An 18,698-nucleotide genomic window follows, 5' to 3' on the forward strand; every position below is an offset into this window, starting at 1 on the left:
GCTACAAATGTTGTTCAGAGACCAAAACTGCTGTCAGATCCAGGAGGCGAACACTGCTTCAAAGAGTTGGAGTGGGAGCTGTGTTGTGCAAATCGCATAGCAGGAAGCCCTCCACCTCTCTTGGCAACCACAAGATGGGTCCTTAATAGATAGCTTTGAGGAGTCCTTGGGGGCATCTTTCCATTTAAATACAGAGATGATAAACTCAGCCTCTGTGGTAAAGCCTCAGTAAAAGTCATTCAGGTCACAAAACCAAAAAAAATATTAATGACTCAAAGGATTCCTAAGCCTAAAGAAGAGCTGGAAGGATAGGATGGAGAGAAGAAAGAGGTGCATGTGTGTTCCCTCTCTTGACCTATGAGTTGGCAGTGCCATAGAGAAGCGACTTGATGTAGACTGAGCTCTTTTCTTCTAGTTCCTGAGTAATGATGGCTATATTGTATACTTAGAGAGAGACTATTAGAAATAGAAGGGTCAGAATCATCCTTATTTTGAGACTAAGTCTGACATTACTAACCAAACATGGCACTCTTCCTTTTCAAGCCTGTTCATAGCCTTAGAATACTCACAGCCATCAGAGATGGGAGTAGGGAGAAACTTGCCTTCCTGGATCCAGACCAATACTCCAGCAAGAGAGAGGCAAAACTGGAACAAGGATCTAAATCTTCTGATTCCCAGTCCACTGCTCTTGCACTTGCATCACACTGTCTCTCTGTTTCTAAAAATCATAAATAATGGTGGTAAGTGTTGGTAGGCACTTTACGTCTTTTAAAGGAACTGAGGACAATTTCCAACTATTTTCCTCAAAGACCTATAGGGAAGACAAGGAAACTCTAACCCAAATGGTGAAAAACCTGTGTTAGCTTTTGGTCCCAGAGGGACTTTTGGAAGCATTGAAGAAGATACAGATCCTGATGAGAAATGAATTTCATGTCCTGTAGTAACTCTTATGCAACTTTTATAGCCCAGACATTAGCTGGACTTCATTTTTAATGTGTCAACATATGCTTTGAAAGGTAAGTGCTTGTATGTGAGCCCAGGAGCATGCACGGCTCTGTACGTGCATTGTGCCCAGGACTCCTGCCCAGTGTGATATGTGCAAGTGCCATGTCAACACGCATCTTTTACATGCTCCCCTAGGTGCATGCTCCCGGAAGTGTAGGAGAGCATATGTTGGTGTGTACTCATGCGTGTGTGTGTGCATGTATGTGGATTTATTTCCAAAGCTGTAGGAAGTGTTATGGCAGATGCCGCCACAGTGCCTTTTGGCTGACTCCCCATTCCTCATTAACAACCACAATTGCTCCACATCCTTCCTATTACTAAGCTGTCCCAGCAGCTGGATGCCTGCCATTTAGAAACTGAAACTCCTGACGGTATCCTGGGGATCCACAGGTCTGTCCCTGTCAGACCTTAGGTTCACCCCAGGACAGGAATACTCCCCAGCATCAGAAAGAAGAAATTCACAGAGTTCACTCGGTGCCACATCTGAAATGCCTCTCCGGCCAGGGCCCTGATCGGTGCCCTCAGGCTCCTGTGCCTGCTACCTCAGCCCTCCACTGAGCCTGTGCTAAGGCCTGGCTGGGCCACGGAGCTCAGCCCAGAGTGTGCCAACCCTGCCCTGGAGCATGGGCCCTGTGGCAGACAGAGATGCGACCCTGGTGAGAGACATCCCTTGATATGAGAGCAGCAGAGGGAGAAATGTTTCATCCAAGAGGGCCTTTCCTCCCACTGTACCATCCAGTAGCTGATACATAATTAGTTCTCAATATGTGTTAAATAAATTACTGACTGACTTACTGACTGTGGATGGATAACGGAAACTGAGATGGAAAATTGGGCACTGTTTAGGGACAGTGATGTGCATGTTCTACTTGAGACTGATATAGTTAACAGCGTACTGCTGTCCCTTTCGGGTTAGCATTTACTAAGCACCTATTATATGCCAAGCACAGTGCCAGACCTTCAAGAAGAGTTTCTTCCCTCAAAGAATATCACAGGGTTTTGGGGTGGTAACTGTATTTGTTTTCCAGGATTGTTATAACAAAGTACCACAGGGTGCATCGCTGACACAACAGAAATTTATTTTCTCATAGTTCTGGAGGCTGGAAGTCTGAGATCAAGGTGTCATTAAGGTTGGTTCCTTCTGGGGGCCATGAGGAAAAGATCTCTCCTAGGCTTTGTTCCTTGGTTTGTAGATGGCCATCTTCTCCCTGTGTCTTCACCTCATCTTCCCTCTGAACATGTCTGTGTCTATATTTCCTCTTCTTAGAAAGACACCAGTCATATTGAGTTAGGGCCCATACTAATAACCTCATTTAATTTAATTACTTCTTTAAAGAACCTATCTCCAAATCCAGTTACATTCTGAAATATTGGATGTTAGAACTTCAACATGCAAATTTGAGAGGGGAACACTATTTAGCTCATAACACAGATTTAGATCACTTTTATTAAATATCATGTTTCCCATGAAGACTTCTTGGGCTTTCCTTGGTAGAATTTGATATTCCCTCCTCTGAGCTACTCTAACTGCTGATCTGATTTTGTCTTGATCATTATGTGTTTAGACCATTATCTTCCCTATTATTCTGGACTCAGGAGCCAGGCTTAGGAAGTTCAATACAGTTGGCCTTCCATATCCATGGGTTTTGCAGCCATGAATTCAACTAATCATGGATTGAAAATATTGGGGAAAAATGCCAGAAAGTTCCAAAAAGTAAAACTTGAATTTGCCACGTACAGTCTATTTATGAAGCATTTACATTGTATTTACAACTATTTACATAGCATTTACGTTGTATTCCATGTTATAAATTAACTTAGAGATGATTTAAAATATATGTGAGGTTATTTGCAAATATCTGCACTACATCATATAAGGGAGCGTCCGTGGATTTTGGTTTACTTAGGGGTCCTACAACCAATGCTCTGTGGATACTGAGAGATTAGTGCTCTATTTCTAGTATCCGGCATAACACTTGGCACCTAGGAGTGAAGTAAACCCTTTGTGTATGAAGGTTGGTAGGCCTCAGGTGGGGTGGGAACCCCTGCCCCAGGCTCTGTCCACAAAGTTAATCCTGTTTCCCAAAGAGGACAATAGGAAGAAAGTGCTCCCAGACCAGAATCTCCCCTGGTCTTGAGCAATACCACATTGTTCCAGACTTTAGCTACAAGGGCAGGATTGGTCTAATGGGCCCGTGACCCCTGAGGTCACCTGCCAAAGCAGACTGAGCCATCTCTGGTCCTGTCCCAGCCCTACATTTCATCCCCTTTCTGCTTGCCACGTTCCTTTCTTGGAATCTGTGTGTGGGCAGCCAGGCATTAGCTTTCAAATTAAAAAAAAAAAAAGAATTGAGGTTGAAAATAGTCACTGATGCTCCTTTTCCCAGGACAGAAGCCCTAACTATGTCAGCGTGGAACCCCCATTCCCACACCTCTGGTCCAGAACACTTCTCTGGTCTGCCAGCCTGCCCCCCTGACCCCACTTCCCTCTATTTCTAGGGCTGCTTTCTTCACTCTGCCCCCTCCACCCAGAAGGCCCCAGGGTCTAGGGCGGCATAAGTCCTGCCTGAAACACCCCCACCTGCACCCCCCACCGCCACAGCAACACATGCACATCCCAGAGCTATTTCTCCAGACTCTTGCCAGCTTTATCACCCAGGGCCTGGAATCTTATTCCTGTTGCCTTCTCTCTGGCAGGAACTCCCAGGAAGACCGGGCTTTGTAAACAACGCCATTCGAAAGCTTCTGCTCTACCCTTCCCAATCTGCATCTTCGTCCCTCCCCCTCCTTGTGGGACACCTGGTGCAGAATGGAATTACTGTTGCCTTTTTCCTGTTGGGAAGTTTCATTTGATGGCCTACTGCCTGCAAAAGTATGGCTCCAGCTCTTCCTGTTTAGACTTCCCCTTGACCTGGGGGTTTCTGGGCCTGCTGGAGCCTGAGCTCAGGGGAAAGAGAGGACTAAGGTTGTGGACTGTGACTTCAGGTAGCTCCTAAGTGTAAGGACACCAGGAGTACCCTGGCACCTCTGTCAGCCCTGCCCAGGGACCTTATTCTGGTAAATAGAACCCTGGTCCAGACAAAAGCCATTAGACATCACGCCGACATCCAAACCCTGCCACGTTCCTAGCATAAAGGGCCTGGCTAAATACCTTTGCAAAGCTCTTATTGTGCTGCATCCTGCACCGCCTTCCCGGCCATCCCTGCACTATCAAATCTTTCTAGGGCCCTTTGTTGTCAAACCAAATATAGCGCTACATTGTCTGGCCTTCCACCCATTCTGGCTGGATAAAGGGGCTCGGTCCCCAGACTGGGGGCGCACGGCTCCGGGCGGCCTCCTCAATGCTATCTCACCGCCACAGCCCACGCCAGGAGCCTGCCGCTCCCCCACCCACCCGCTCTGCTCCTGGGCCGGCCGCTGCGCCATTGATACGGTGTGTATTCTTTTCCATAGGTTCCCACGAGCATGTCACTAACCATTTCCTGGGCCTTATCACAGGGAGGGAAAAAAAAGGAGTGCCTTTGAAAAGTGGAAACAAAACATCAGGCCCCATTGTTGTGTGACTTCCCCGGCCACAATCTAGGCTCTCCATCGCTCTACACACGGAGACTACAAACGCGGCCTAATACAGATACTCCAATCGGCAATTTGACTAGGACGTTTATTGTTCTGTATCTGCAATCTCTGCTCTGCTTGTTTGTGGCTTTTAAATCATCCTTTTTTATTTCTCTCTTTTGGCTCAGAGCAAGTCAAAAGCCTCTGATGGCCATCAACACTGCGAGAAGCAATGGAGTCAATTTGCAGACTTGTGTGTGCCTTCTTGTCGCTGGGAGCTCACAGCGAAGGCAGCGTGGTTCACCTTTTCCTGTCTTTTCAGTTTCACTCTGTCCTCTTATTCCTCTTCTTTGCTTCTGTTCCCTTCTTTTCATCCTCTCGTGTCACCCTCTCTCTTTCTTCAGTTCTGCCTCGGTCTCTCCCTCTCTGATTCACTTGTAAACTATTGCTCTATACATAAATGATTGGGTAAAAAAAAGGGTGCTTCTGGTTAATTTTTTGGGAATGAATGAAAAGAGAGTCGGGACTTATTCAATATTGTTCCCTAGTCAAGCACACAATTCTAGAGTAGTAAATTTGAGAAAACTTCAGAGAATAAAGTGGTTTGTCCAATGTCACACAGTGAGTTAGCGATGGCCACATTAAGGTCTTCCCAGGTCTCCCAAGCTTCCTGACAGCATCAGGAAATGCTGTGTCCTAGCTGCATCTCACGATCTGTCTGAGGATTCTGATGATATATCCCTATTTTTGGTGTCTATCTGAGTTGTGGGCCTAAAATTCATTTGTCAGTCATCTTCTATTTTAGAAAGCAGCAAGAGACGTTTCCTAGAATAGCATGAAGTGGCTAAGAGCACTCTCTGGGTACAGAAAGCTCAGGCAAGAATCTTGGCTCTGCCACTTACTAGCTGTGTGACCTTGGGTAAGTCACTAACTCCTTCTGTCTCAGATTCCCCAGTTTTAAAATGGACACAAAAGCAGACTTTACCTCCTGGGGTCTTGGTGAGGATGAATAGTTGATTCACATACAGCATCCAATACACAGTAAGCTCTGTGTAAATGTTAGCTATTGAATGATTCCTGGGAAGAAGCCTTTGTCCAAAATAATCTATTTTTATATCAAAGCCCTCTCATTTTGATATCTTGTAAATAAATATGGACTTCTCAGAGCGTTTTTATCAGTAGGGTCCCTGTATATGTACACCTTAGTCCCTGAAGCTCCCCCTGTAGAAGCAGCACCTGCCTTCCACTCAATAAACACTCCTTCATCTATTCAACAGTATATACAGAGCACGTGCTGTGTGCCAGACATTGTGGGTAATCTTCACTTCCACGGAGCTTATGGTCTAGTCAAAGGGATGATGTTAAAAAAATAAACACACAAATAAATACACAGGTATGAACTGCAATAAAGGAAAAGTATAGGGTGTGATGAGAAGTTATACTGGGGGACCAAATCTAGATCAGGAGTTTGGGGAAAGCATCTCTGAGAGACTGACATGTAAGTTGAGTTTTACTTTTTTTATTTTTTATTAATTTTTATTGGAGTATAGTTGTTTTACAATGTTGTGTTAGTTTCTGCTGTACGGCAAAATGAATCAGCTATATGTATACATACATTCCCTTTTTTGGAATTCCTTCCCATTTAGGTCACCACAGAGCACTGAGTAGAGTTCCCTGTGCTATACAGTAGGTTCTCATTAGCTACCTATTTTATACATAGTAGTGTGTATTTGTCAATCCCAATCTCCCAATTCATCCCACCTCCCCCGTCCCCCCTCCTGCCCCCAGCATCCATACATCTGAATCACTATTTCTGCTTTGCAAATTCAGTTGAGTTTTAAAAGAATGATAGAAGGTGGTCGGGCCAGGAGCAAGCAAGTACTCCAGGTAGAGGCAGGATGGGGCCCATCTGAGAAACTGATCAGGGATGGAAAGAAGGCTGACATGACAGGTACAGAGAGAAAGAGAGGAGATCATGAGGTCAGCAGAGGGTACACAGTTCACTCAGGGCTGCACATGAATTTGGGATTTCCACCCATGAGAAGACAGTTTAAAGCATAAATACATTCTGAGCAGGTCCTTTGGCTTCTGAGCAGAGAATGAATAGAGTGAGGACAATTAGAAGTACAGTAAAGTGGCTATTTATCTATTTCAGGTGAGAGAGAATTGGAACTTGGACCAGAATAGTGGATGTAGAAATGCACATAACAACTCAAGGGATATTTGGAATAGAATCTATAGAAATTGGTGATGGTTAGACTACAGGTGAGAAGGGAGAGGGATGATTCAAGGATGCTTCTGATCTGAGCATCCAGGCTAATGGAGGCACCATTGAATGGGAAGGGGGAGCCTAGAGGAAGCTCTGGGGTTAAAGAGCTCTAGCTATGTTTGAGATGCCAAGAAGACAGTGGGTTACGTGGAACTGGAGTTTAGAGTAAAGAGTCCAAGCTGGAGATGTGCATCTGGATGTGGACAGCATTTTATGAGCTTTGAGTGAATAAACTGATGATGCTAATGTTTGCAACCAGGTTTGTCTGACTGAAAAGCTAATATTTTAAACGCTCTTTGGTCACCTTCTAGTAAACTAAATTCAGTAAAATGGGGACTCATCCAGCATCCAGAGACTGTCAAGTTCAGGGCAAAAGGTGGTCAAGAGAATAGCTTAGATTCTCAGAAGAATCCTTAAAAACAGGCAAAACCCAAGAGTCTCTAGAGCCAGGGGTTCTGGCATGAAATCTGGAGGAACACAGGAAAAGGGATCTTGGAGGACGTAGAAATCTCATCTCACCCCTGAACTGTACCAGGTCAAAACTCTTCTGGAGCAGACATTCATCAGATTGTTTCGAGATAATTTGTAGGAAGTCACCTAGTGATGTCCTGGGCTCATAGAAGGTGTTTGGTATATTTGTTGGGCTAGGATAACTCAGACAGCAAGAAAAAACAGTCCCCAAATCTCAGTGACAGAACTCAACCAAGTGCCATATGGGTCAGGCAGCATTCTTGGAGGCACTTTTCCAACAGTGACTCGGGGATAACTATGCCCACTGCTCATCTCTGATATCTTGCCGGTCCTCACTTCCTACACTGAGGAAGGGCAAGAGAGTGTGGAAAGTTCACACGCTCTCTTAGTAGCTCTGAGTTGGAAACAACACAAATGACTCCACACCCAGCCTATGGACCTGGCATGCAGAGCCATCCTAACTATCCTAACTGCAGAGGAGATCAGGTAACTGTGGGGAGCATGTTAGGATTGATCGAAAATCAGCTGCCCCTGCCTCAGACAACACTGGTGCTCTCTCCCTCTTCCACTGGGAGAACTGAAGCAGGGAATAGGGTTGGGAGATCGAAGATGGCAGATGACTGGAGATGGTCAAGGCTCGGGGTGGTGGGGTTCAATTAACCTTTGACTCTAAGAGCTCAGATCAGAAGTCTGTGCCTAGAACCTTGTCAGTTCCTATGCTTGTGAATTCCATTTTCTCCTGTTCTCTACATATGCTACTCATTGGAAAATGCTATTCTGCTATGTCCTGAAGGAGAGGTTAAGGCGATTTCTCTGTCACAGTCTGAGGTCTGTGCCCTCTCACGCCTGTCATCACCCAGGATCTTACGAAGGAGTGTCTGGGAAGATGGGACAAGACTGCCCTGACTGAGTAAGATCCTAAGAGTCAACATACAGGGAATTCCTCATGGGCCGTACCTTCAGGAGCAAAACCTTCCCAAGCCAGTATCATTGTTTCTGTCCTGAGCTGGGCCTGCCAGTGAGTTTCTGTATCCTTCTAGCATAGTGATCTTATCAAAGCAGATTAAAAATGAGAATGGGCCCATAAAACATGCATTATGGTCTCTCACAGGCTCATAAAGCCAGATAAATGCCCTGCTCCAGAGGCCCCTTGATCGAGTTTACACCTCTCTCCCACCTCATAATGGAATCGTCAACAGCAGATAATGGAAGTTAAAAAAAATATATCAGTAACGTAAAATTCAACTCAGCGGCTTGATTGTTTGGCCTCATGGTTAGCTTAGAGTAAAAGTGGATCCTGCCAGAAGATACCTGGCTTTTCTTGACCTCAAATAGCTCCTGTATGTTTTCCATGAGTCTTGGAGAAAACGCAGCTGAAGAAATCTCCTGGGCTGCTCCCCCTTTCTGGGTGGTTCCATCTCCCTTCCCCACTTTCCCATTGATACCTAAGTCCCCAGCCCCAAGCCGAAGTGTTTCAATTCATGTAGCTACCAGGCTTCCCATGGATCTATCTCCAGGATTTTAGACACTCCTTTTAGCATTGGCCTTGACTGGAAGGAGGAGATGGTGGTTATATGCCAGACTTTCTGTTCTTGAAGCTCCTACTACTTCAGGGAAGGGTGAGTTATCCACACATTTCAGCTCAGCCTTGCCTTCTTGTTCTCAGGCATGGAGCATCGAAGGTGCTGGTGTTGAACAAAGGATCCTGGTTCTTGGCATGCTCTGACTCTGGCCATGCTGCCCCAGGCTTGGCAAGTGGCTCTGCTCCGGGTTCCCTTGCACCCGAATCCTTGAATTGATACAGTGTTCTCTGAGAAGGGAGGCTGTCTCAGGGCTGGGAATCCTGCTGGGTCTTAACCCAGCCCAATCACTAGACTTCCTCCCAGTCCAACCTCCCCGCAAAAGCTCACTTTCTGGGAAACTGGCCTTCTTCCTATTGTTTGAATAAATCCTTCCATCAGCTCGCCTCTCTGTGTCGATGATCCTAGGTCCTGACCCTTCGTTTCTCTTAGCCCACAGAGTCCAAGGGCCATTATGTCAGGGACAGAGAGAGAATTAAGGCACTGCCTGGGAGGGGTTGAGACCAGGTTCCTGGCTCTCCTTTGGGCTGCTTGTGGTAGATCAGCCAACATAGACATCAGTCAAAGTTTCCCCTACCAGACTAGAAGACATGTCCTTCCTGAACTTAGTATTTGGGCCTCTTTAATTGTACCTCTGAGATCTAACTCTGGAGATGGACTGGCCTCTCTTCTCACTAAAGCCTTCATTCCTTTCCAGACCTAAATCTTCAACAGATCTGTACAGAGTATCCTTTTTATGCCTGCGCATCCAACCACAACCCCAACTCCAGACTAGTCCTTAGTCCTATAGCACTTCATGCTGACCACTGATTTAGCCCCAGTTACTCTTTATTGCAATTGTTTGCTTGCACAACTGCCTCCTGACTAAACTATGACAATATGGAGGGCAAAGGCCAGCTTTGACTTACCATTACATCTCCAAAGCCTTACACAATGCCTTGCACATAGTATGTGCTCAATAAATATTTGCAGAATGAATAAATCTATTCAATTGTGTTTTCTTAGTCAAATTGTAAGTGAGCAAGAACTTTTGCGATGTGTTGAGACTGCTTGCCCATAAACTGAATAGGGAGGCTCACTGATCCTGTGACCCCCTGGAATGGGCTCTAAAACACAACTGAGACAGAATAAATGTCTGGCTGTTCTGTTTTGACTGGTGACAAGAGTTGCAAGCTGATTAATACATTTAAAGTGGTGATCAATTTGTCTTATTCACATCCTCTTATCCTGATTGTAATGAGTAGATCTTTTAACATAATGAAAACTGCATATTTCACTCAAATTCACAGTTTTGCATTCCAGAGGAGATGAAATGCTGTTTTTATTTAACGTTAAAATGAGGTGTAAGCTCTTGTCTTGGGAGGCTGGGAAAGTGACAGGCAGCCTCTCTCCTTGAAGGCCAGAGGTGTGGCATCTCCTAAGACCTTGAATTTGACTGTGCAAATTGGTTCCCAAAACTGTGGGATGGGACAGCACCTTTCAGTCACCCGATCCATCTCGTACCCAGTTTATGAGTGATCTTTGAATCAGCCCTGACTGGAGGTCATCTAGTTTGGGCTTGAATACTTTCCAGTGATGGAGAACTCACCACTGTTCATTTTAATTTTCAAAGCCTCCAAGTATAAAAATAAGTCTTATATTGGTCCAAAATCGATCTCTTTGTTGTTTCTATTTCTGTGGACTTTCCTTTTTCTCTTGCTTTCTCTCTCCCTTCTTCCATATCCTCTTTTTCTAACTTCTTATTAGTTTTCCCTAAAAATGTCTAATAACATAATAATCTCTTATAATTTTACAAAGACTTAGCGCTTTCATTGTGCTTTTCACACAGCCTCGCAGAGTTAGATGATTGAGCGATTTCCTGTTCATTGTCTGCCAACGCTGCTTCTCTTGGAATGACCTGTTCTCAGGGGCAAGAGTGACCTCTCTGAGCCACACACCTCTCTGCCTCCTTCTCTGCTCAGCACCCAGAAAGTGCCTGGCACACAGTGGGCTCTTGGTTAATGGCTGTTGAATGAATGAATGAATAGTGGTACCTGAAAGGAGATGTAGTAAACATGACGCTGTGCCCCTGCCCATGGTTGGCCGTGTGACAGGCTGTGACACCTCCCCACTAAGCAGCCAGCACTACTCAGAGCTAGGTAGAAATGGGGACAAAACAGGATATTCACATTGTCTTCTATGCAGCACCCGTTTCAGGAAAGCTCAGGAGCTGCAAGGAGGCAGCTTTTGTCATGGAGTCCAAAGAAGAGATGAGAACAACAGGCCCATGGAGAAGAGCGGAGGTGAGAGCCAGAGTGTGAGCTGAGAGCTTACCAGCCCTGGCTCCCAGGGCCTCCTAAGGCCCAGCCATATGCCTGGGCAGGGCTTCAGGAGACGATCCAGCTGCTTACCCAAATTCCTCTTTATAGCTCAAGCCAACTCAAAATAATTTCCTTTACTTGCAACCAAGCGTGTCCATCTCAATAAAGGTAGACATAAAGATGACTGTTTCTTAGCCTTGGAAGGGAGGCTCTGGAGGATAAGAACTCTCCCAAGGCCACACGAACAGGAGTGGCAGTGTCAGGGCTGAGTCCTAACCTGGTGCCCTCCTACTGCACTTTGTTCTGTGCAGCCACTGAAGTGCGTCCCTGTTCCCAGCTCAAGCTCTCCCCCTGCATCTTGCTTTTAACAAAAGAGAATCACTCCTGGAGCAGCCAGATGTAGCCCAGCAGTGGGAACCCAAACCAAGACGAATTCACTCTCCATAAATTATGCTTTAATAGATGTCAATTATTAATTCCTAAATAAATATTTGTTAATATTCAAAAGAGTTTGCCTACTAAGAAAAACTCAGGCTACACAGAATAATTAGTGCTTCTCACTGTGCGATGGCTGTGGCCTATAATGATTTTTTTCCTGTTCTGAAAATCTTTATTTTTTCTGAAGTGTGAATGCCTGGCTGTGTCAGTTTCCCTGGGGGGTTTGGCTGGTTCTCCTCTGAGCAGTTTTGGTTACAGGTGTATGCATGGGAAGGATGCAAAGAGAAGAATGCTCCCACAAAGCTTCCACACTGGCCAGTGAATCTTTCTCTTTCTTCTTTGTAGAGCAAGATTTTGTAAAATGTTGAAGGTGTCACATGTCTAAGGAGAAGAAGTTGTAGATCCAACCAAAAAGTGGAAAAAAATGCAATTCAATTGAACAGCAAACCCATGGAAATGTATCATAGCATTGAGCATTGTGCTAGGGTTTGCTTAGCAGGCAAGAGTAAGGGTGGATATAGAACAGGACAGATGCATCGTCAGGGTTCACAGGGTGTATAGACGAGTAGGGGAGAGCTTCCTGATAAGTTCTTAGCACAAGGGAGAATGAAATCAGTCCACAAGAGTGGGTTTGACAAAACACCAGGGAAACTTGGAGAAGCTGGAAATCACATTATATCAGGGCCAAGGAACAGATACATGAAGGAAGTAGAAATTAAGACAGACTTCAAGGAATGGATAGGATTTTGATGGGCAAAGATTGGCTTGCATTTGTGTTTGAGTGGGCATTTATTCATTTTCCTACCCATTTAAGAGACATTTGTGTGGAACAACTTGTAGGTGCCAAGCTCTGGTCTGGGTACTGCAGATATAAAACATAATCAAATTGTTTTTGATTATGAAGTTAGAGTTTACAGTCCAGTGACATAGAGTAATGACAAATATGCTGTCACCGAATAATGTCACATACAATATAAAAATATTTGCAATATAGTGAGATACGGATCCAACAGAATGACCACCTCCACCATGGGGGCAGAGAAAGCTTCAAGAGGTGGGAACTCTTGATCTAGATCCTGAAGGATTCATTCAATCAATTATTTGTTCACAGCAAATATTTATTGCGTGTCTGTGTGTGTCAGACACTCACTGCGTATTGGGATCGTACAATGAATGAAACAGACTAAGCCTTTTCTCATGGTATTTACATCCTAAGAGTTCAACAGATTACAGGGGCAGGGAATTCCACCGGAGAGAATAGAATATGTAAGTTGTAGAGCTGAGATATCACAGGATGTGATTATAGCTAAGTGGGCACAGGGAGGGGGATTGTCGGGAGAGAGGCTTAAGAAGAAATCAGGGACCACATTTGGAAAAACCTTGCAGGCTGACCCAAACACTCTGAACTTTATCTACAGACAATGCAAAGTCAAGGAAGGCTGATAAAGCTGAGTCTGAGGAAGGGGAAGGAGTTGAGTGTTCTGTGGAAACAGAATTGGAAAAGATGAGGCTGGAGGCAAAGAGACCAGATAGGAGGTGAGTACAATAGCCCAGGACACCCATGACGAGGGCCTGGATAAGGGGGAAAGGTGGTGGGAGTAGAGGAGGGATGTGTTTGAATTGGAAGAGAGGTTCCTCACTTTGCGTGTGTGCGTGCGCGCACATGCGTACATGTGTGCCTAACCTCTTTCAGCATTTATTGAAAGCTCCTTGTCTCATAACTCAGAAACATGCTCATAACATACAGGTATTATTTTGCAAACAACTTCAAAGCTGTATTCTAGAGTAAGAACGCCTGAGTTCTAAGCTGGGGTGCACGGGGGCCAGCACTTGAACACATACCTTAGGGAGCTGCACTAAGTGGGCATGGATCTGGTGCTGTTTTAATTCCCCTTCCAGGACCCACCTCGTGACCCTTCCTCTGACTGCCCAGGACCCCATGCCTTTGGTGGGCCCCAGCCCACAGATCCTGCAACTGCCCCATGGACTTTCACGTCTCCCGTTCCTACCAGATCAGGCCTGCGCTTGTCTCTGTTACTCAGACCCCCACCTGAGCCAGGCACCAAGGGGCCAAGGTCCTTCCTGCCTTTCCCATTCTAGGGGAAAATTAGAGTATTTCCCTACTGGTACCAATACCTCAGGGTCCAGGTCCAAGAGCATCTCCTCACTGATACAAGAGGACTAGAGCTGGGAAGGCCAGCAGATATTAATACATCCCGATCCCTCATTGCCCACATGGGGAAGTTCAGGGCCAGCAGGGGAAGTAATTTTTCCAAGGCCACATGAAGTAAGTGGCCGAGCTGGAACCCAGAATGCCCACCTGCTAATATCTCGCTTCCTTTGCCCCTCACAGGAAGTGCTGGCTCCCTCCTATGTGCTCCAGCATGTGCCTTGCAAATGTCACCAAGATCACGAGACAGCGAGCTCTCTGTGTCCACATTCAATGCAGGGGCTCTGGGAATGTTGAATTCAGACCATGAGAGAGCAAGGGTTCTCCCTGCCTCACCATCACATGCCAGGGAAAACACCAGCCCTCACAGTTAACCTCCCTAAGGTTCCTCAGCAATAAGATGAGGGTAACGATACCCAATTCCCAGGGGTGTTGCGTGCATTAAAGGGAAAGACTACGTAAATGGATTTGTGCAGTCCACGCAGGAAGTGCTCTTTCCTGCCTTTCTTCTTGGCACTTCTTCCCACACTCACAGGGAATGGGAACAGTGCTGTGGAAAGATCCGGGGCCAGGCAAGGTTGAGTTTGTGGTCAGAGAAGGCAGAAGCCGAGTTTGCCTCTGTTGTGGCCCATGGCCCTAATTTTCCACGTATTATATTTTCGTGTAAAACCAACACAGAAACATTTAAAGGGATACTCAGAACTGAAGTCCAAAACGAACATGAGCACAAGAAGATGGAGCTGGGATGTCCCTGGCATAACCCACAGGGATGCTGAGGGCCTGTGGGCTGGCTGGCCCTGGCCTAGCAGGCAGCAAGGGGGAAACCACTTCTCTGCTGTCCTGGGCAAGTGACTTCCCCAATTGCACGTCCCGGGCCCCTTCTGAGGGATCTTACAGGTTTGTGGGTAGCCATGCTGCTGGGCAGGACAAGAACAGGGACCAGTGAGAAAAAGTAGGATTCGAATAGGCAGGATCTGGACGCAAATCAAAGGGAGTTGTAACGTTCGATTGTCTGGGGTGATCCCGATTACTTTGATTCTGGAGTGTGGACATTAAGAGTGAGGGCTCGGAAGGAATATAGTCCTGGCATCAGATACTGGTTTCTCATGGCTGTGTGCATTTAAGTGAATATTTAGCCTCTCCAAGCCTCATTTTCCCCAGTTTCTCCATCCATCAGGTAGGGATAATAATAGGATCCACCTCGAATGTAAATTGGTGCAGCCGCTATGGAAAACAATATGAAGGTTCCTTTAAAAACTAAAAATAAAGCTACTGTATGACCTGGCAATCCCACTCCTGAGCATATATCTGAAAAGACAAAAACCTTTAATTTGAAAAGACACATGCACCTGTGTTCACAGCAGCACTACGTACAATAACCAAGACAGGGAAGCAACCTAAGTGTCCATCAACAGATGAATGGATAAAGAAGATGTGGGACATATATGCAATGGAATATTACTCAGCCATAAAAAAGAATGAAATATTGCCATTTGCAGTAACATGGATGGACCTAGAGATTATCAAACTGAGTGAAGCAAGTCAGACAGAGAAAGACAAATATTATCTCAGTTATATGTGGATTCTAGAAAATAATACAAATGAATTTATTTACAAAACACAAACAAACTCACAGACATAGAAAACAAACTTATAGTTACCAAAGGGGAAAGGGAGGTGGGGAGGGATAAATTAGGAGTATGGGATCAACAGATACAAACTATTATATGTAAAATAAACAACAAGGATTTACTACACAGCACCGGGAACTATATTCAATATCTTGTAATAACCTATAATAGAAAAGAATCTGAAAAAATACATACATATACAACTGAATCTTTGCTATATGCTTGAAACTAACATAATATTATAAATCAACTATACTTAATACAAAATGTTTCAAAATAACAAAAATAATAGGGTCCACTGTGATGTTAAGTTGGGGATTAAGTGAGATAAAGCCTGTGAAGTGGTTGGCACAGAGCCTGTATTAGATAATGGTCAAAATATTTGCTAAGGCACAAACAAGAACTGGAGGGCAGAGTGCAGGCACCCCTGAAGCCAGCTGGTGTTGTCTCTGCTCCAACAGCTGCCTGAGTCCTTCTGCAGGCTACTTATTTTTTTTTACCTAAACTTTTTAAGAAGGGGAAATGCACATATAGAGAAATGTGCAACTCATGTAGCTTGGCAAATTTTCTCAATGTACACACGCCCATGAAACTGGTGCTCAGATCAAGAAAGCGTCCCTCATGTGCCTTTTTGGTCGATACCTAGTCCCCTTTTCCTACAGTAATCCCTTTCTGACGTCTAACAACAGGGATTAGTAGTGTTTGCACTTGAATTTTATGTAAATGAATCATGCAGCATATACCCTTTTGTGTTTGGCTTCTTTCAATCAGCATTGTGTTCGCGAGAGCCATCTAATTTGTTGTACGTAGTGCTGATTTATTTACCCTCACTGCATGCACTGTTCTATGAACAAACCATAATTTATTTATCCATGCTATAGTTGATGGGGTTTTCACTGTGTCCAGTGCCTGATTACTATGAATAGTGCTGCTCGACCAATCTTACACATGACTTTTGATGAACGTATATATGCATTTCTGTTGGTTATGTGTTAGATTGAATCAAATTAAATTGCCATTTTTTGTAAATCAAAATCAGCCAAATGTCGGCAGTTTCATATGGTTCCATGTAGTACTTAGGAGTAGAAAAGTTGGGTCATGTGACAACTTTAGCAGATACTGCCAATGCTTCTGCAAAGTGGTTGTACCCACTTATACTCCCACCGGTAGTGTGCAAGGTTTCAATTCCTACAGCCCTTTAAACAAAGGCTACCCAGGTCCCTCTGCTGAGTCATAGCTACAAACATCTTCTGTTCTTATGTGCCCTTCCTTTTGTATCATGAATTCAGTTTTCTCTGTGTTTGCTTCCCTTGGGAAGGTCTTTTTGACTATTCAAACCCGGACTGAGCTGCATTTTAGTACGTGAAGAATGTGTCTTCACATAGTTCCGGTGAGATAGTGGCAGAGGGAATCAAACTGAGAGGACAAGGAATAAAGGTTATCCTCCTCCAGTGATAACCTTGGAGAACCTGAGTTTGATTTATATGAAAGAGGGTGGCATCTTCCTCCACCCATGATTTTCAATCTGTGCCCAGACATGAAATGGGAAACGAGAGAATAGAAGATAAATCTCTTCCCTCTTGCCTACAACCAAAGAAGTGAGATATTTCCAGGTTGTTGGGGTTGATGTTCATCCACCAGATGGAGGCAGAGTGGGAGGTTCTCTTCTCCTCGAGCCTCATGCCCTTGGGCCTGGCAGTGCCAGTTTAACCATTAACCACAGTGTAGGCTCAGTGCCCAGAGCCCAGGGGGCATTAGGGAGGGACTCACAAAAACATTTTAATTTCTTTTAAAATCAGAAAAAAAGTTTTATGTTGAAAAAAGTTTTATTTCATAGTATTAATATAGTCCTCTTACATTAATGTAGTCACAAAATACAATTTGAAGTTTTTAAAATTTTTAATGTTTTACAGGGGAATTTCCCCTCGGAGGCAAAAGTGCCCACCAGGACTCATGCAAGTCATAACACAGCCCTGGGGTCTGGATCAGGGAACCAGCTCAACTCTGCAAGGTGGATTATCTAGATTCATGATCCCCTCTGTTCTTAGTTCCCCTTGGCAATGTCTTTGGTAGTTCTATCCCTGTCTCAGTCATGCCCCAGGGAAAAGGAAAGGAGAATTGTGTCCACACATGAGTCAAACACTGAAAAGGGCACACAGGGAAGGTCTTCATTTCACTTATTGACAAAGAGTAGGATAGGGTCTAGAGGTTCCTCAGATCTGCCTTCAGAACTGGGGTGAAAGCTGAATCTTTAGGGAGCGTGGACATATTCCCTTGAGGGGAAGGGGAGCGTGGCTCTGGTGAGGACCAGACTGTGTATTATCTGGATCCCAATATGAGCATCCAGCCCCTGGTGATGCCTGGACCTCAGGCCTGCTTCAGTTCCTGTTTGTTTCCTCTTTGTTCTTCCTCCCTGCAACATACACATACCCAGAGACTAATTTAGGGGCTGGAATCTGAGACATCCAGATCTTATTTCTTGCAAACATGTCTCTGCTGGGCTGGCCTTCAAGGAAATATCGAATGATGAATAGCTGTTTGCTGGCTGGAGGAACTTGGAAAGGACAAGCTATTTAAAGCTCTGAGAAGAACAACCAGGTTGGGAATATATCTTGTATGGTATGGGGGGGGGGGGCGGGGATAAAAGAGTCCTTTTGCAAAAGACTAATTATTCAAAATATGTCCAGCATGAACCTGATCTATTTTATTTCTATATTTCTATTTGAATTAGAGAGGGAGATGGACAGGGAAACCAATTCAGAAGAGTGAAAAAGAGAACAGAGGGCTGGATGCAGAGTCAGGAAGCCAGGATTCTTCATGCAGCTCTGCCACACATTTGCTGTGTGATCCATGAAAAATTACCCAACCTTTCAGAACCTCAGTTCCTGTATCTGCAAAACGAGGTGACTAGATAATCCTGAAGGTCTTCTCTAGCTTTGAAATTTTAGCACATAGTAGGTGCTCCATCAGTAATTACATGGGAGTGAGAAAGTGCCTGTGACTGGACCTATGTCGTACAGCTGTGAAATCTGGCGATGGAGGTGGTAAGTGCTATCAACAATAGTGGCAAGGCTGGGAAGCTGAGCCCATCTGTAGATAGCATTTGTACTGCCATAAAAATAGCATAACAAGATTATATTGAAATATCCCACTATTTAACTTAATAATTTAAATGTTTGCCTAATGAGGTGGACTTGATTGTATTAGGGCATTCACAATTAATTTTGATAGATCATTTTACACATTGGAGGTGCATTCTTCTGAACCAGGAGGTGGAAC

The sequence above is a fragment of the Hippopotamus amphibius genome, chromosome 9 (assembly GCF_030028045.1).
Source record: "Hippopotamus amphibius kiboko isolate mHipAmp2 chromosome 9, mHipAmp2.hap2, whole genome shotgun sequence".
Classification (NCBI taxonomy): Eukaryota; Metazoa; Chordata; class Mammalia; order Artiodactyla; family Hippopotamidae; genus Hippopotamus; species Hippopotamus amphibius.